We start from the raw sequence: 14,372 nt of genomic DNA, 5'->3' as shown, positions 1-14,372 counted from the left end.
CATAGTCAACAGGATTTCATGTCACATATCCAAGGTTGCTCAGATGCTCTATTGGAATCCGCAATGCAATCTCTAGATTTAGTTCAACGCTATCCAGGTCAGGAATCGCATAGAACCCATGTAGAACAAGGGTGATTGTCAGGGGTCAACCTCAATTCATAAGATGAAGAACGAGGTTGCATAAGAGAATAGAATCAGTCATATTGAATTAGAACAGTAATATTATTGATTCTTGAAACTCAACAGAGCTCCTAACCTTAACCTTAGGAGGTTAGTAACTCATATTGTACAGAAAATAATAATCAAAGGTTTGAATGTGGCCAAGATCTCTAACAAGCATAATCTTTGTTCTATATATACTAGTTTGCTAACTAAGGATTATAGAAAATAAGATAAACTAGTCTTATAGTGTGAAAATTCACTTTTGGGGCCCACATGGTGAGTGTTTGGGCTGAGCTTGAGTGTCTCCCATGAGCTAGTACCCCTTAAGGGCATTGAACGCTGGCTATGAACTCCATCTTGGGCGTTGGACACCAGCTGCTCCCCTGTGGGTGCTGGACGCTAGGAATAGGGTTGGTGGCTGGCGTTGAACGCCTATTTTGGGCCTTCATTTCCAAATTAAAGTATGGACTATTATATATTTTTGGAAAACCCTGGATGTTAGATTTCCAGAGACGTTGAGGGCGCGCCATTTGGACTTCTGCAACTCCAGAAAAGCTCCTTCGAGTGCACGAAGGTCAGATCTTGACAGCATCTGCAGTCCTTTCTCTGCTTTTAAATCAGACTTTTGCTCAAGCTCCTCAATTACAGCCAGAAAATACCTGAAATCACCATAAAACTTCGAAGTAGAATCCAAAAATTTGAATTTTGCACTAAAACCTATGAAAACTTAATAAAACTTAAGCAAAATACAATGAAAACTATATGAAAATAATGCCAAAAAGTGTATAAAATATCCACTCATCACACGGCCGGGATAGCAACAGTAGGCGAACAAGAGATCTCCACAATAACGACCTCAGGTTGGACATCGGATGCTATAGAAGTTCGACCGACCTGGGGAGCCGAAGTCTTCGGATCAAGAGGAGGCCCCTCACCCTCATCAGGGGCCGGCACAATCTTCCCATTGACCACAATGTTATCTTGGCCAAGCAGAGAGAGGTCAAGGTCAGGGGCAAGGACTCGGGCCTGAGCCTTCAAGTTTTCAAATAGCTCGTCTATCACCTCGACCACGTTCTCTTGAAGAACGGCGTATTCCTCCCAGGCAATTTTTAGCTCCTCCCTCGGGTCGATAAGCTCCCCATAGTTCCTCGTGTAACTCTCTTTAGCCCTCTTCTTCACCCTTTCCGCCATTAACGCTGCTGCTTCAGCTTTTATTGCTCGAGAATGAGCCTTTTTCAAATCTGACTTCAGCTTGGTATTCTCCCCCTCCAACTCCTCCTTCAAGCTATTTAGTCTCTCCACCTCGGTCCAGGCAGAGTCCAAGAAAGCCTGAGTGACACGAACATGAGTCTTTTTTAGCTCCTTGGCCAGAGAAGTACTCACCCCCGCCATATGGATACAATTACAAGCCATATGGTTGAGGTGATTCTGAATAGCCACATCATCCATGGCTATCTGACTATAGGGCAGAATATTCCTCTCATTCCAGGTGAACCCGTCAAAGCCCTTATTGTTGATATTCGGCTCCCCAAAAGTTTTCTGTCTTTTAGGGGGAGGCCCTTGAGGTGACGGGGTACTCGAGCTCTCCAAAGTTGGGTCAGAAGGGATCAGGCTAACAGTTGGAGTAGGGATGAGCTTCTTTTGGGCAGCAGCACCAGAATCCAATTTCTGGGGGGAAGATCAGGATGATGTCCCCTCAGCCTCTTTGTCTTGAAGACTTTGGGCTACCACAGTCTTACGAGCCTGGCGCAAATACTTTATAGAAGAAGTCTTGGAAGCCATACTTTCTAAAAAGAGATACAAAGGCACGTTAAGATAATAAAAATATAACCCGAGATAACATAAAAAGCTAGAGGTTGGGAAAACTACCTAACTCGGACCAGAGTTGACCGAGGTCTCCTAAGAATCTCTTTGTGTCCAAGTGAGGAGCTCGGCCCCAGCACTCTTGCAACACATCCACGAAGGCTTTTTCAACTTCATCTAGACTATCTATGGCATATTTGGTCACTATAGGTTGTTCTTGCCAGTAAAAGGGAAAGAAAGGTTCATCATTCTCATCCAAAAAGAAAGGTCGGGCATCCTCCACGTCCACGACTCAGATTTTAAAGAAATGATTTTTGAAGTCATGGAAGGATTTATCAAAAATAGAGAACACCTTTTTACCCTGGACAGCGTGGAAGGAAAGCCAAGAAGCTTTCCCTTTTAGTGTCTCAGGTTTGGTAAAAACAAACAGGTAGAGAAAGAGCTTGGTAGAAGGTCGGACATCAAGTTTCCGACATAAAAGCTGAAAAATTTTTAGGAAGGCCCAAGAGTTCGGGTGAAGTTGGGAAGGGGCTACATTGCAAGCCCAAAGAATGTTCATTTCGAAATCGGTAAAAGGAAGAGATATGCCTAACCTAGTGAAAAAACAATCATAGACGTAAAAGAAAGAACGCTCCGACTCATTCAAAGGGGGGAAACCAATTCTCTCTTCAGGATTGGGCACCAATAATTTGTAATTCCTTTCATCCTCCCTATTCTCACATATTTTATGATGACGGCGAAAAGCATCACAATATTCCCTATCCACTACTGGGACACAAGAGAAGACGGTGGTATCTACCCAAGATAAGAGGCAAGGAGAAACCTTAGTCGACATATTCAGAACTATAACACGTGACATAAAAGTTACACCTACAGATACAAAATGAAAAGATTGTTACTACAACAACTCGGATATCGTACATAAAAGGTCGGTCAAAACAAGCCAAACAAAAGAAAGCCATTTTTTTCAAGAATTTCTACAAGGCATGACAATAATGGCGTCTCTCCTATGCAACGGTGTCATCACACAGAAAGCAACACCATTAGGGGCAATACAAATGTAACAAACTACTATAAGTTTCAGAAATTCGTTTTCAAAAATTCCAGAACCCTCAAACAACCAAATAAAGACTTCAATCAAAAGGGAATCTTTAAACAAAGAAACAACAACCAAGCAAAGAGGAAGTTCTCAAAAAAATAGCAAAGACCATCACCAAAATCTAAAGTATCAACAAAACCCACTATCAACAGCTACTACTCAGGTGTCGTTCAATACAATCAGAATGCAAAACCATTTATAAAATAAGAAAAAGCACCAACCTTGATGGACGAATCAAGTAGAAAAAGGGCACGCCAAGCAGCAAGACACAAACAATCCTCTTCAAAGGACTCTTCCGAAGGGGACGAGATTAGGAGAATCTTGAAATTGGAGTCGCAAAGAGAAACGAAGGAAAAGAAAGAATATTTTTCATAGTGAAGAAGAGCAAAACGAAGGACTTTTCTCAAAAACGGAGAAGTGAGAAGAAGGGAAGCCAAGGAGATTTTATAAGAGACAAGTGGCTTAATGCCCACTTAACTCCTCTTCAAAAACTTGCGCGGATTCCAAGAAAAATTGCTGCGTAATGTTCGCCCCCATTAAAGAGGCAACGTTCAAATTTTCAAACACGTCGAGAACTCGACCTTTGGAAAGGCGGGCACCCGACAACAAAGCAGAAGCCACAAAATGATCGAGCCCGACCTACAGAAAGCTCAGGACTTAAGTAGAGGCACTGTTTATACCCTGACTCAATAAAAAAAGTCAGGCCCAATAAGACAAAAAGGCCCACCAAGAAGGGTGGCCTCCACGACGCGCCCGACCTCTTCAAAAAGGTCAGACACCGACAAAGGAGCCGAGCTCTACCTTCCCAAAAGCAAGTAATTGCCTCTCCAAATCTCGCCTACAATCCCTATCTTCACTAAAAAGATAGATCCCAACAAACTCCCAAGATAAAAGGAATGATTATCAATCAGAAAAGATAGAACTACTCCAACAAAGGTGCTTATCAACTCTACTATAAATACGCTGACACCCCTCAGGTATAATTCACGTCCCAATCTACTAAAAACATGCCTAAAACCCTTGCTAACTTAAGTATGTAGTCTCTTACAGGTACCATCCCCCACCTTCTCACGAGAAACTCGGACAGGCGGCACCTTGACAACAACAAGTCGGATGCTACCACACAAAGGAATCTGGACCTCACGTTCAGGCCCAATTCAACGTTTTAGATAACTCTCATAATAGATAATATCGCAACTTTCTTATCTAACTGATGGTGATTTTAATTATATATATTTATGATAAATTTAAAAATATTATTTTTGACGAGATAATACTTATGAAATTATTATTAAAATTTAAAATATTACAAAATTAGATGTTATATATTTGATTGAAAATCTGAATATCATATTTAATTAGTATATTTTCATGAGAAGAAGAAAGAATGGAAGAATGTATAAATAAAAAAATAATTATAAAGATAACTAAAAATTTAGAAAGAATAAAAGATATTGTTATAAAAATTATAAAAAATAAATAAAATTAATTAAGAATATATATGTCTTTTCATAAAAAAGTTTAGTTTTTTTAATATTATAAATATTATTTTTTTAATAATTTTGATATTAAAATTTTTTTTTAATAATTAAACCTTTTTAATCGTTCTTTTAGAGTAATTTTTTTTTTAGAAAAGACCTTTTGTTAAAAAATTCCAAATTTCCTAAAGCCTAATAGAAGGAAGACAATTAGACAAATGATAGGTTCAGTTGCACGAGATACTAGCTGAATAAAATAATTAAAATAAATTGATTGGTAGTATCATCCAATTATGCATACACACGTACAAGAGTTGCTATCACACGGAAATCTCTCCTCTTCATAATCCAGAATGATCATGCTGTGTTTTGATAGGCCCGCCCTGCTGCTGAGAATGCATTCCTGTCACAAAATACTGAAAATAGTAATGCCGTAACAACATCTGGCTACACCGCGGAGCTAACTTCCCAATGAATAATTGGGTAATTAATAGGGAGAGTACACCGCTAAAAACGCATTTAAATTTATTTTATTATATAAAAATTGAATATCGACACTTAATAATAAAATTGACGTGGTTTGTTTCGAAGAGTATTTTTTAATTTAATTATTTTAACTCATTCAATACAATTTATTATATTGACTTAATTATATCAACTAATTGATTTGATTAGATATTTAAATATCAATATAATTATTATAATTTATATTACTTAATTAATTATACTACATTAATTATAATTCGTTATTTTAGTGAATTAGTCTTTTTATTTATAAAGTCTGAAATAAAATAAATAAATTATTATTTATTCTAATTAAATTTATTTATATACTATATATAAATTAACGTTAATTTATAAAACATAGAACTTGTGGATTATGATAAAAACACATACAATTATAGAAGAATTAAATCTATCATCTTTATTTATTTTTAACCATCGTTTTAGATTTTAATTTTTCTTTAAATCAGTGATAGTGAAATTTTATTGATGCTAGATAAAATTATAAAAGAATCTACAAAATAGTATAAATTGTTGCTCTTTCAATCAAATCATACCACATACAAAAATAAATTAAATTAAATAAATTGAATTTGCATATCTATATAATTCAATTTGATTTAGGCAAATATGTAGCAGTAAATTAAATTCATAAGGTTCGGATTATATACAACTTTTGAATAATTATAATGATATGGGTATCTATTCTATTATATAAAAATCGAATTTCTACACTTAATGATGGAACTGACATGGCATGTTTTCGAGAGTGTTTTTCTATTTATTTTTTTAATTCTGTAAAAACAAATCAATTATAACTAATTAATGATATCAATTAATTAATTTGATTATACATTCAAATCTCACAATTTATTATCATTTATATAAATTGATTAATTATAATTAATTATATCAATTAATTAATTTAGTTAATTATATTAATTATTTGATTTGATTTTATTGGAGTAAATATCATATTATTTCAGTAAATAATAAATATGATAACAAAATACTTGAATTAATTTAATTAGTTTATTTTTTTAATATTATCTATTTATACGAGATCATAATGTATTTTTTATTCATTTGTTCTCTTTTCTCTCTTTCTCTCTCTCTCTTATGTTTAGAGTATAATTTTTATAATTTATTTAATTTTTATTTCTTTTATCTTTACTTATACATTTTATTTTTTTATATTTTTTAAATATTTTTTCTATTTTAATTACTCATTATTAGGCGCATATTTTTTTCCTTCTAACTTTTGATTAACAAAAGAGATATGTCTTTTTTACGGTGTTTTAAAATAAAATGCATTATAATTTTAGGTTATTTCACAATTAACAATAATGCTTGATTATTTCTTTAAAAATAAATTACATTATGATTTTAGGTTATTTCACAATACATAATTAATATTCATAATACTAAATTACTCTAAATTTTCTATTTTCGATGGTTAGTAATTAATTTTAAATTGAAAAGATTATATTGAATTGTTGAATAGTCCAAATATAATTAAGGTAGTTAATTTAGTTTATTTGTTTATTAATATATTTGATCGAAAGCATGAATGATAAATAAGACAAGAAAATAATTAAAAAAATAAAATGTTAGTAATTACTTAAAATAAAAAAAGTTATAGGATATTATTTTATTTAAATTATTAATAATTAGAAGAATAGAAGGTCGGTAATTATTTTAAATAGACATTAAATTTAATTTTATGGTACTAATTTATTTGAATTATTAATAAAATTTTATAATTTTCAGATTGATATCTATTCAATTTATGTATTTTATTTTATTTTACTTTAATAGAAAATTAAAACGTGTCTTTTTAATTATTTTTTTAGAAAATATAGTGAAATGAATTATATCAATTATAATTAATTATCTATAATTAAACTGATTGATTGTGTTAATTTATAAGATGAATAACACATAATAAATGATGTGAAATTAATTATAATAAGTTAAAAATTAATAAATAAAAAAATAAAAAAGACTTTTTTCATTGTCTTTTGATAGTTACACATTTTTATTCATTCGCTTTTTTTTCTCTTCATTTCACATTTATTTCTTTTAATTTATTGAACCAAATCAAGTATACTAATTATTTGTATTAACTAATTAAGTATTTTTTTAATGAGTTCTGCTAACGGTATCCAAAGAGCATAAACTAAAGTCTAAAAACATTATAAAAAAAATATTTTATAAAAATTATTAAAAAATAAATATTTTTTAAATATGTCCTTAAAAATAAATTAACTAAATTATTTTTTAATTTAATGTGTTTAATTCATTCAACTGTATTAATTATAACTAATTAATTATATTTAATTTAATTTTATTAGAATAAATAATATTCCATTATTTACTATTTTATTTGATTCATTAAATTACATCAATTATAACTAATCAAATATTTAATTTAATTAGAATATATATTAAATTATTTAAAATTTTGTTTGATTCATTAAACCACATAAATATTAAATGATTTAATAAATAATATATAAGGCAATGAAATAAATAAATTCATTTAAGGTTTAATTATTCTGTTGATCTCTATAGTTTTGCAAAATTTTTAATTAGGTTTCTGTACTTTTTTTTTAATTGAGTCATTGCACCAAAATTTTTTTAATTGGGTCTCTACACTTTTTTTCCTTTTATTTGGGTCCTTACACCAATTTTTTTAGTTAGATCCATATAAAATTAAGCTAATTACTGTCAAGAGGGACCTGATTTAAAAAAATTGGTAGAAGGACCCAATTAAAAGAAAAAGAAATATAGGGACCCAGTGACAGACCCAGAAAATTTTAGGAGTGGGGGCAAAAATATATATATATTAAATAAATTTTGTTAAATATTATTAATTATATGGAGATATAAAAATTAAAAAGAGTTAGTGAACACTTTTATTCTTAAAATACTATTCATTATATATAATTTATAACAAAATATTTTTTATTTTTAAAACTTGAAATTAAAATATTTTAATTAAATTATAGATAACTTATTATCCTAACTAATCTTTTATAGACATTTAATAATAAAAGACTGAATTAACTGGCACATTAACACCTAATAATACATTAGTATTTATAATTTGAAATTAGAATTATATATAAATACTAGAAAAATTAAATCTTTATATGAAAAATATGTTTATATAAAATAATAGAAACATAATTTATAATTTTTTTCTTTCTTTTTTTTAAATAATTAAATTTGTTATATTTTTTAATTTAATTTTAATATAATGTTAGATAAAAGATTTTATGCATCTGTTTAATTATATATTGTAATTAAAATATTTTTTATTATTATTTTTAAAAATAAAAAATATATTCTAAATTAGTAAATTAATCAGTTCATTTTAAAATTTTATATACAACATAGGTACATATAATAAAATAAAAGATAAAAAATAAATAATAAAGATGAATAAATTGAGAATAAAATAAAATATATAAAGTCACAAAAAAATAAAATATTAGATTAATACCTAAACTATAATTGTTTGAATTAAAAATTGTAATTGAAAATATCAAAAAAAAAACAATGAAATTAAAAGATACATAGAGTCATGAAGAGTTATATAAAAAAATTGGAGAATTTAAAATTTACTTTTTGATGAAGAGAAGATAACCACTAGATAATGAATAGAAAAAGAATGTTAAAAATATAAAAATAAGAAGAGGGTTTAAGAGAATAAAAGAGTGACGGTACAATAATTAAATTTGATTAAGTTAAATAATAGTCAAAATGATAGAAAAATAAAAAAATAAACTTAAAACTTTAGCTAATTGAATTTATTTTATTTGTAGTGGGGTCATTTAAAATTTAAAGTGGGGGCATATTATATATAACTATATTTTTTAAAACAAAAATTAAAAACACCATGGGGCAAGTGCCCCCTCATTATTGTGCCTGGGTCCGTCCCTGTAGTGACCTAATTGAAAATTTTGTGAAATTATAGGAACTAACAGAATAATTAAATTTTTATTTAATTTAATTTATTAACTTATTATTTTATATATATAAAATAAATATTTAATTATTCTATTAGTCCCTATAGTTTTACGAAATTTTTAATTAGTTTCCTATACTTTTTTCTTTTTAATTGAGTCCTTGTACCAAATTTTTTTTAATTCGGTCCTAATACTTTTTTTTTCTTTTATTTGGGTCCCTGCACCAATTTTTTTTTAATTAGGTCCCTATACAATTAAATCAATTACTACCAAAAGGAACTTAATTGAAAAAAAAAATTGGTACAGGTACCAAATTAAAAGGAAAAAAAGTATAGGGATCTAATTAAAAATTTTGCGAAACTATTGAGACCAATAGAGTAATTAAACCTAAAATAAAATTAGTATTAATTAATTGATACTTAAATAAAACGAGTATTAATTATTGAGAAGGTAACGAGTTTATACTACGTATTAATTAATTGATACTTAAATAAATTATTTAAACTGGTCACATATATTTTTTAATTATTCTCTTATTAGTACAGCCAAGTAAATAAAACGGGTATTAATCATTGTAATCATTGTAGTGAATTAATATTTATTATTTTTAAATAAATTCATTAAATTCATTTAAAAAATCAAAGGATTCCAATTCTACATGCTACGATTTTATTTTGTTATTAATGTATATATACTCCTATATTATATATTTTATGATTCTTATATTCTTAGATAATATTTTTAAATTTTTTATTTTAATTTATTATTTTTAGTTATCAGAATTTATTGTTTATAATCATCAATTTAATTTTTTTATTTAATAATTCAACAATACATTTTAATTATATATAATTAGAATGTGCTTCCTATCTTTTTTTCTTCTCTATTTTGTGCTTCAGATGTAATGTTTGTAATTTTTTTTTAATTTTATTTTTTTATCTTAATTTTGATAAAAAAATTTTAATTTTATTTTATATCAATTATTTTTTATGTATTTTGATTTATAGAATTATTTTATTTAAAGACATTTTAAATTTTTTATAATATTTTTATAAAAGTTGATTAATAAGTTCTTCTTTTTAAAATATTTTTTCTTCAAAATTTTTTTTTGAAATTTGTTTAATGGGATCATATTTTAATTTATTTCTTTTATCTTTTATATTCATTGATTATATTAGTCTTCTATTATAATATATTTTTTATTTATTCCACACATTATTTATTTTACCTTCTTTTACTTCTTTTAATTGTTCTTTTTATTTTATTTTTACTCCTCATATATAAATTTATTATAATTCATCACATGCATATTTTTTTTAATTTAAGTGATTCATTTAGTGTTTAACCACTTATTTTCGATTAATATTATTATATATATAAAAAATGTGATATTAATGTGATCGATATTATAACAATGTGATATTTTATATTAACCATTATTATATATATGAAAAATGTGACTCATTTAGTGTTTAACCACTTATTTTTGGTTAATTAATATTGTTATAATAATGATACATGTGACTTTCTGAGAATGATATAGCTTGAACTTTAGTTATCTAGGATTTACTAAGTGGCTAGAGTAGTTTCATGTCATGAACCAACAAATGCTAACAATTGGAATGATAAAAAAGACCATCCAAATGAATATTCGCCAAATTACTTGCAATTTGGGACTAAATGGGAATCTGTAAAATTTTTACGGATGGAGACCAATTCACGTAAAATAGATTGGGATGGGGACATAGGTACCCTCTTAAGGGGCCCGTTAAATCCACGCGAATATAAAATTACTGATTTATCCTTTTATATATATATATATATATATATATATATATATATATATATATATATCATTTCTTAAATTTAGTAATCCTAATTTCTGTCTCCAATTTAAACTCTTTTTTTCCTTTTAAACTCATCCGTAACCTTGATTTTGTATCTACTCTTTCTCTAACTCTCTTTCTCTGTCTTTTAAGTTCGTTATTATATCGTTCAGTCTCGTCCTAAAATATTATATTATGTTATTATGTTAGAAGATATTTTTATATATATTTTTTGAAATGTTATTTTTTATAACAAATATATTATGAATTGTGTTGAATTATATATATTGAACGGATTATTTTATTATTATTATATTATAGTTTTTTTGTTAATTTTTTTAAAAATTTTCAAAGAATATCCATAGATAATTGTGGGTATCTACATACGCTAAGGGGATAATTAAATAGGGAAACTTGCCATGAAGATGGAGAGCGAACGGGGGATATTTTTTTTTTAAACGGGAGTGAAGGATGGAAAAAGGGGTCCGACGTGCCCACACGAGTATCTATTACTATATCTAACTAATAACGAAAATTCAATTTGAGCTGATTTGAGATAGGATACGTGAACTTTATCTGCATTGGATTTTTTTGTGACTATCTGCATTGGATTTTAAAACAATGAACCTATTTCGGATTTAGGATCCTAACAATAGACTTAGGTCGATCTTACTCACTTGAGTTAATATTTTGAATTATTGATGTAATAAATACTATACTATTAAATATGATTATATTTAGTATATATAAAAGCTAGGTATACTTATAATAGATTTTATAATCAAACTAAAAAATTCTAATTATCTCTTTTTTTTTAATTTTAAATATTATTTATTATCTTAATGAAAAAGTGAATAATAATAATCACTCATATAATTAAAATAGATCATCCTAATATATACATGATATTACATATATAAAAAATTATTATGTGTGATAAATTATTTTTTTAATTTTTTAAAAATAATTTATATGTAAATCAACTAATCTTTATAACATTCGATCTATTGCATAATTTTATTTCTCCTCTTAATATGGATAAATTGATGAATTTAATATACAAAATATAATTTATATTATTTATCATACGAAATAAGTAACTTAAGCCATTATCTAAGACAATAAATATAATAATACAAATACCTACATATTTATTAGTATTAAAAAATTATACAAACAATATAAACATGATTTTTTTTGGTAGCAACGTAATAATAAAGGTTATTAATTAAATTAATTACATAACAAAAAATTATGAATAATTTTTTAAATAATAATAAAAATAAGATCACTATTTTTACATACTACAGAATATATAAAAAATTTAGACAATAAATCAATTCTCAATAAATTATACATTAATTCTCTTAAACAAAATTAAATTATATGTTAGATATTATTATTTGTGTACTAATATATATATTATCGATTATTAAGTTATAATTAATTTCTAACTCAAATTTTGGTAGTTAAAATTTAAATGATTGAAATTATTAAATGTTGAATATTTTGTATCTAACTAATTTTATTTTTGTTATTAAAATTTTAAAAAAGATGAGTTGTTAATCAATTATGAATTTAAATTTAAATTTGTGTAAGAAAATATTTTGAATTTTTTTCACTAACCGAAACTAATTTTGAAATAAAAAATTATTTTGTACATCATATTATAAGATAGTGTAGTTATTCATTTTTTTAATGGTAATTATTGCCAAATAAAATGATATAAAAATGGAAAAAAATATATTTACCAATCTAGGAATAATAATTTATTTTTCAATAGAATAAATTATATATTGAATAACAAAAGTTATTATAGTTTCTTTTTACACAAACTAATACTCAACGACGGTATTTTGGTAATATTACCAATAAATATTAATCAATCTAATAACTTTTTTAATGACATAAGTTTATAAGTTTAGAAGTTTGAAAATCATGTCATAAAATATAAAATTTTAATGTCATATTATTTGACTTCCTGAATGAATATGATACTAATAAATAAAAATGCCACAGCTAAATTTTAACAAAGACAAATTTTCATAAGTATTGCTATCATCAATGAGAATTGTTCTACTTTCAAGACAAATACTATTTTCTTTCACTGTATTTTTCAATTCGGCAGGTCGAAAACTAATCCTCCATAGATTGAAGCTCCATTTATTAAGGTAGCGTTTGGTGGAGAGACAGAAACAGAAAGACTGAGACTGAGAGACAGAGAGTAGGAGACAGGGATTGAAACAAATTTCAGTATTCCGTTTGGTGCAAAATGGGAGACAGGAATTGAAACAAGAATTAAACTCTAATTTAATTTGCACAAAAGGTAAAATTAGAATTAATTAATTGAAATGAAAGTATTTTAAGTATAAAATGTTATTAAAGTTTCAGTTTCCATCTCTAAAAATTTCAATCACCTGTGTCCCTACTTTTTGGAGGTACTGAAATACTGAAATTTTAGAGACAGAGACAGAAATTTTAGTACCAGTCTCTGAACTAACAAACACGATACTGAGTTTCAGTCTCTCAGTCTCTGTCTCAGTACCTGAAAACAAACACTACCTAAGGTGTGTCGCTAGCCAATGAGTTGTTACATACACAAGGCGAACTTCGAAACTCTAATACTTACTTAAGTAGATGAGTGAGATGACTACTCAACCAATTTAAATCAGTTAAAACAAATACTAATTATTTTTAATATTTTTAATATTAAAAATAATTAAACTTTAATTTTTAATTATAATTTTATAAAATATTTATAATTATTATTATTATTTTATATTTTTTGTTTAATCTATTTTAATAAAAAAATTTATATATTTTTATTAATTATTCCCTACACTCTACGAGAACATATATTAGTTATTGATAAAAATAGAGTAATTCACTTAAACAAACGAAATGAGTACTAATATTATATTAATATTTTAAAACCAAAAAATTTATATGTATGTCTGATTTTTATATTTACTCTACATAAATCCAATGAATCGAATTTGTTTTAATTAAAACAGTAGTAAATTAAATTAATTAGATTTATTTTATTAGAAAAAGAACGTTTATAAGATCTAGTCTATGATAAATCAAATGAAGAAATTTTGAACTAATAAATTTAATGTTCATGATAAATGAAATCAATTAAATTCAATTTAAATAATGTGTTATCTAAGATAAATTGAAGTTAATTGATTTAAATTACTGTTGGCAAATTCTATAAAAGAATTCAATTTGATAGATACAAATTACAACTACAATTCTTTAATTCACTCACCTCCCACACATAAAAATTTTTTTTGAAAAAATATTGAAAACTTCGAATATGAAAGATAATTCGGATCGTATCTATCATTTTGATGGAATTGTCCATATTGCTGATAGCATCAACAAAAATGTAAGTAAATAAAATTTCTTTTTTCTCAAGTTAGAATAAAAATGTTAGCAATATTTAGTAAGTAGTGTTTGACTATAAATATTAGTTCGTGTAGCTAGCGATTAGAAATTTTGTTAAAAATCTTAAATTAAAAAT

This window comes from Arachis stenosperma, chromosome 6 (genome assembly GCF_014773155.1).
Source record: "Arachis stenosperma cultivar V10309 chromosome 6, arast.V10309.gnm1.PFL2, whole genome shotgun sequence".
NCBI lineage: Eukaryota > Viridiplantae > Streptophyta > Magnoliopsida > Fabales > Fabaceae > Arachis > Arachis stenosperma.
This window is presented reverse-complemented; position numbering follows the sequence as displayed.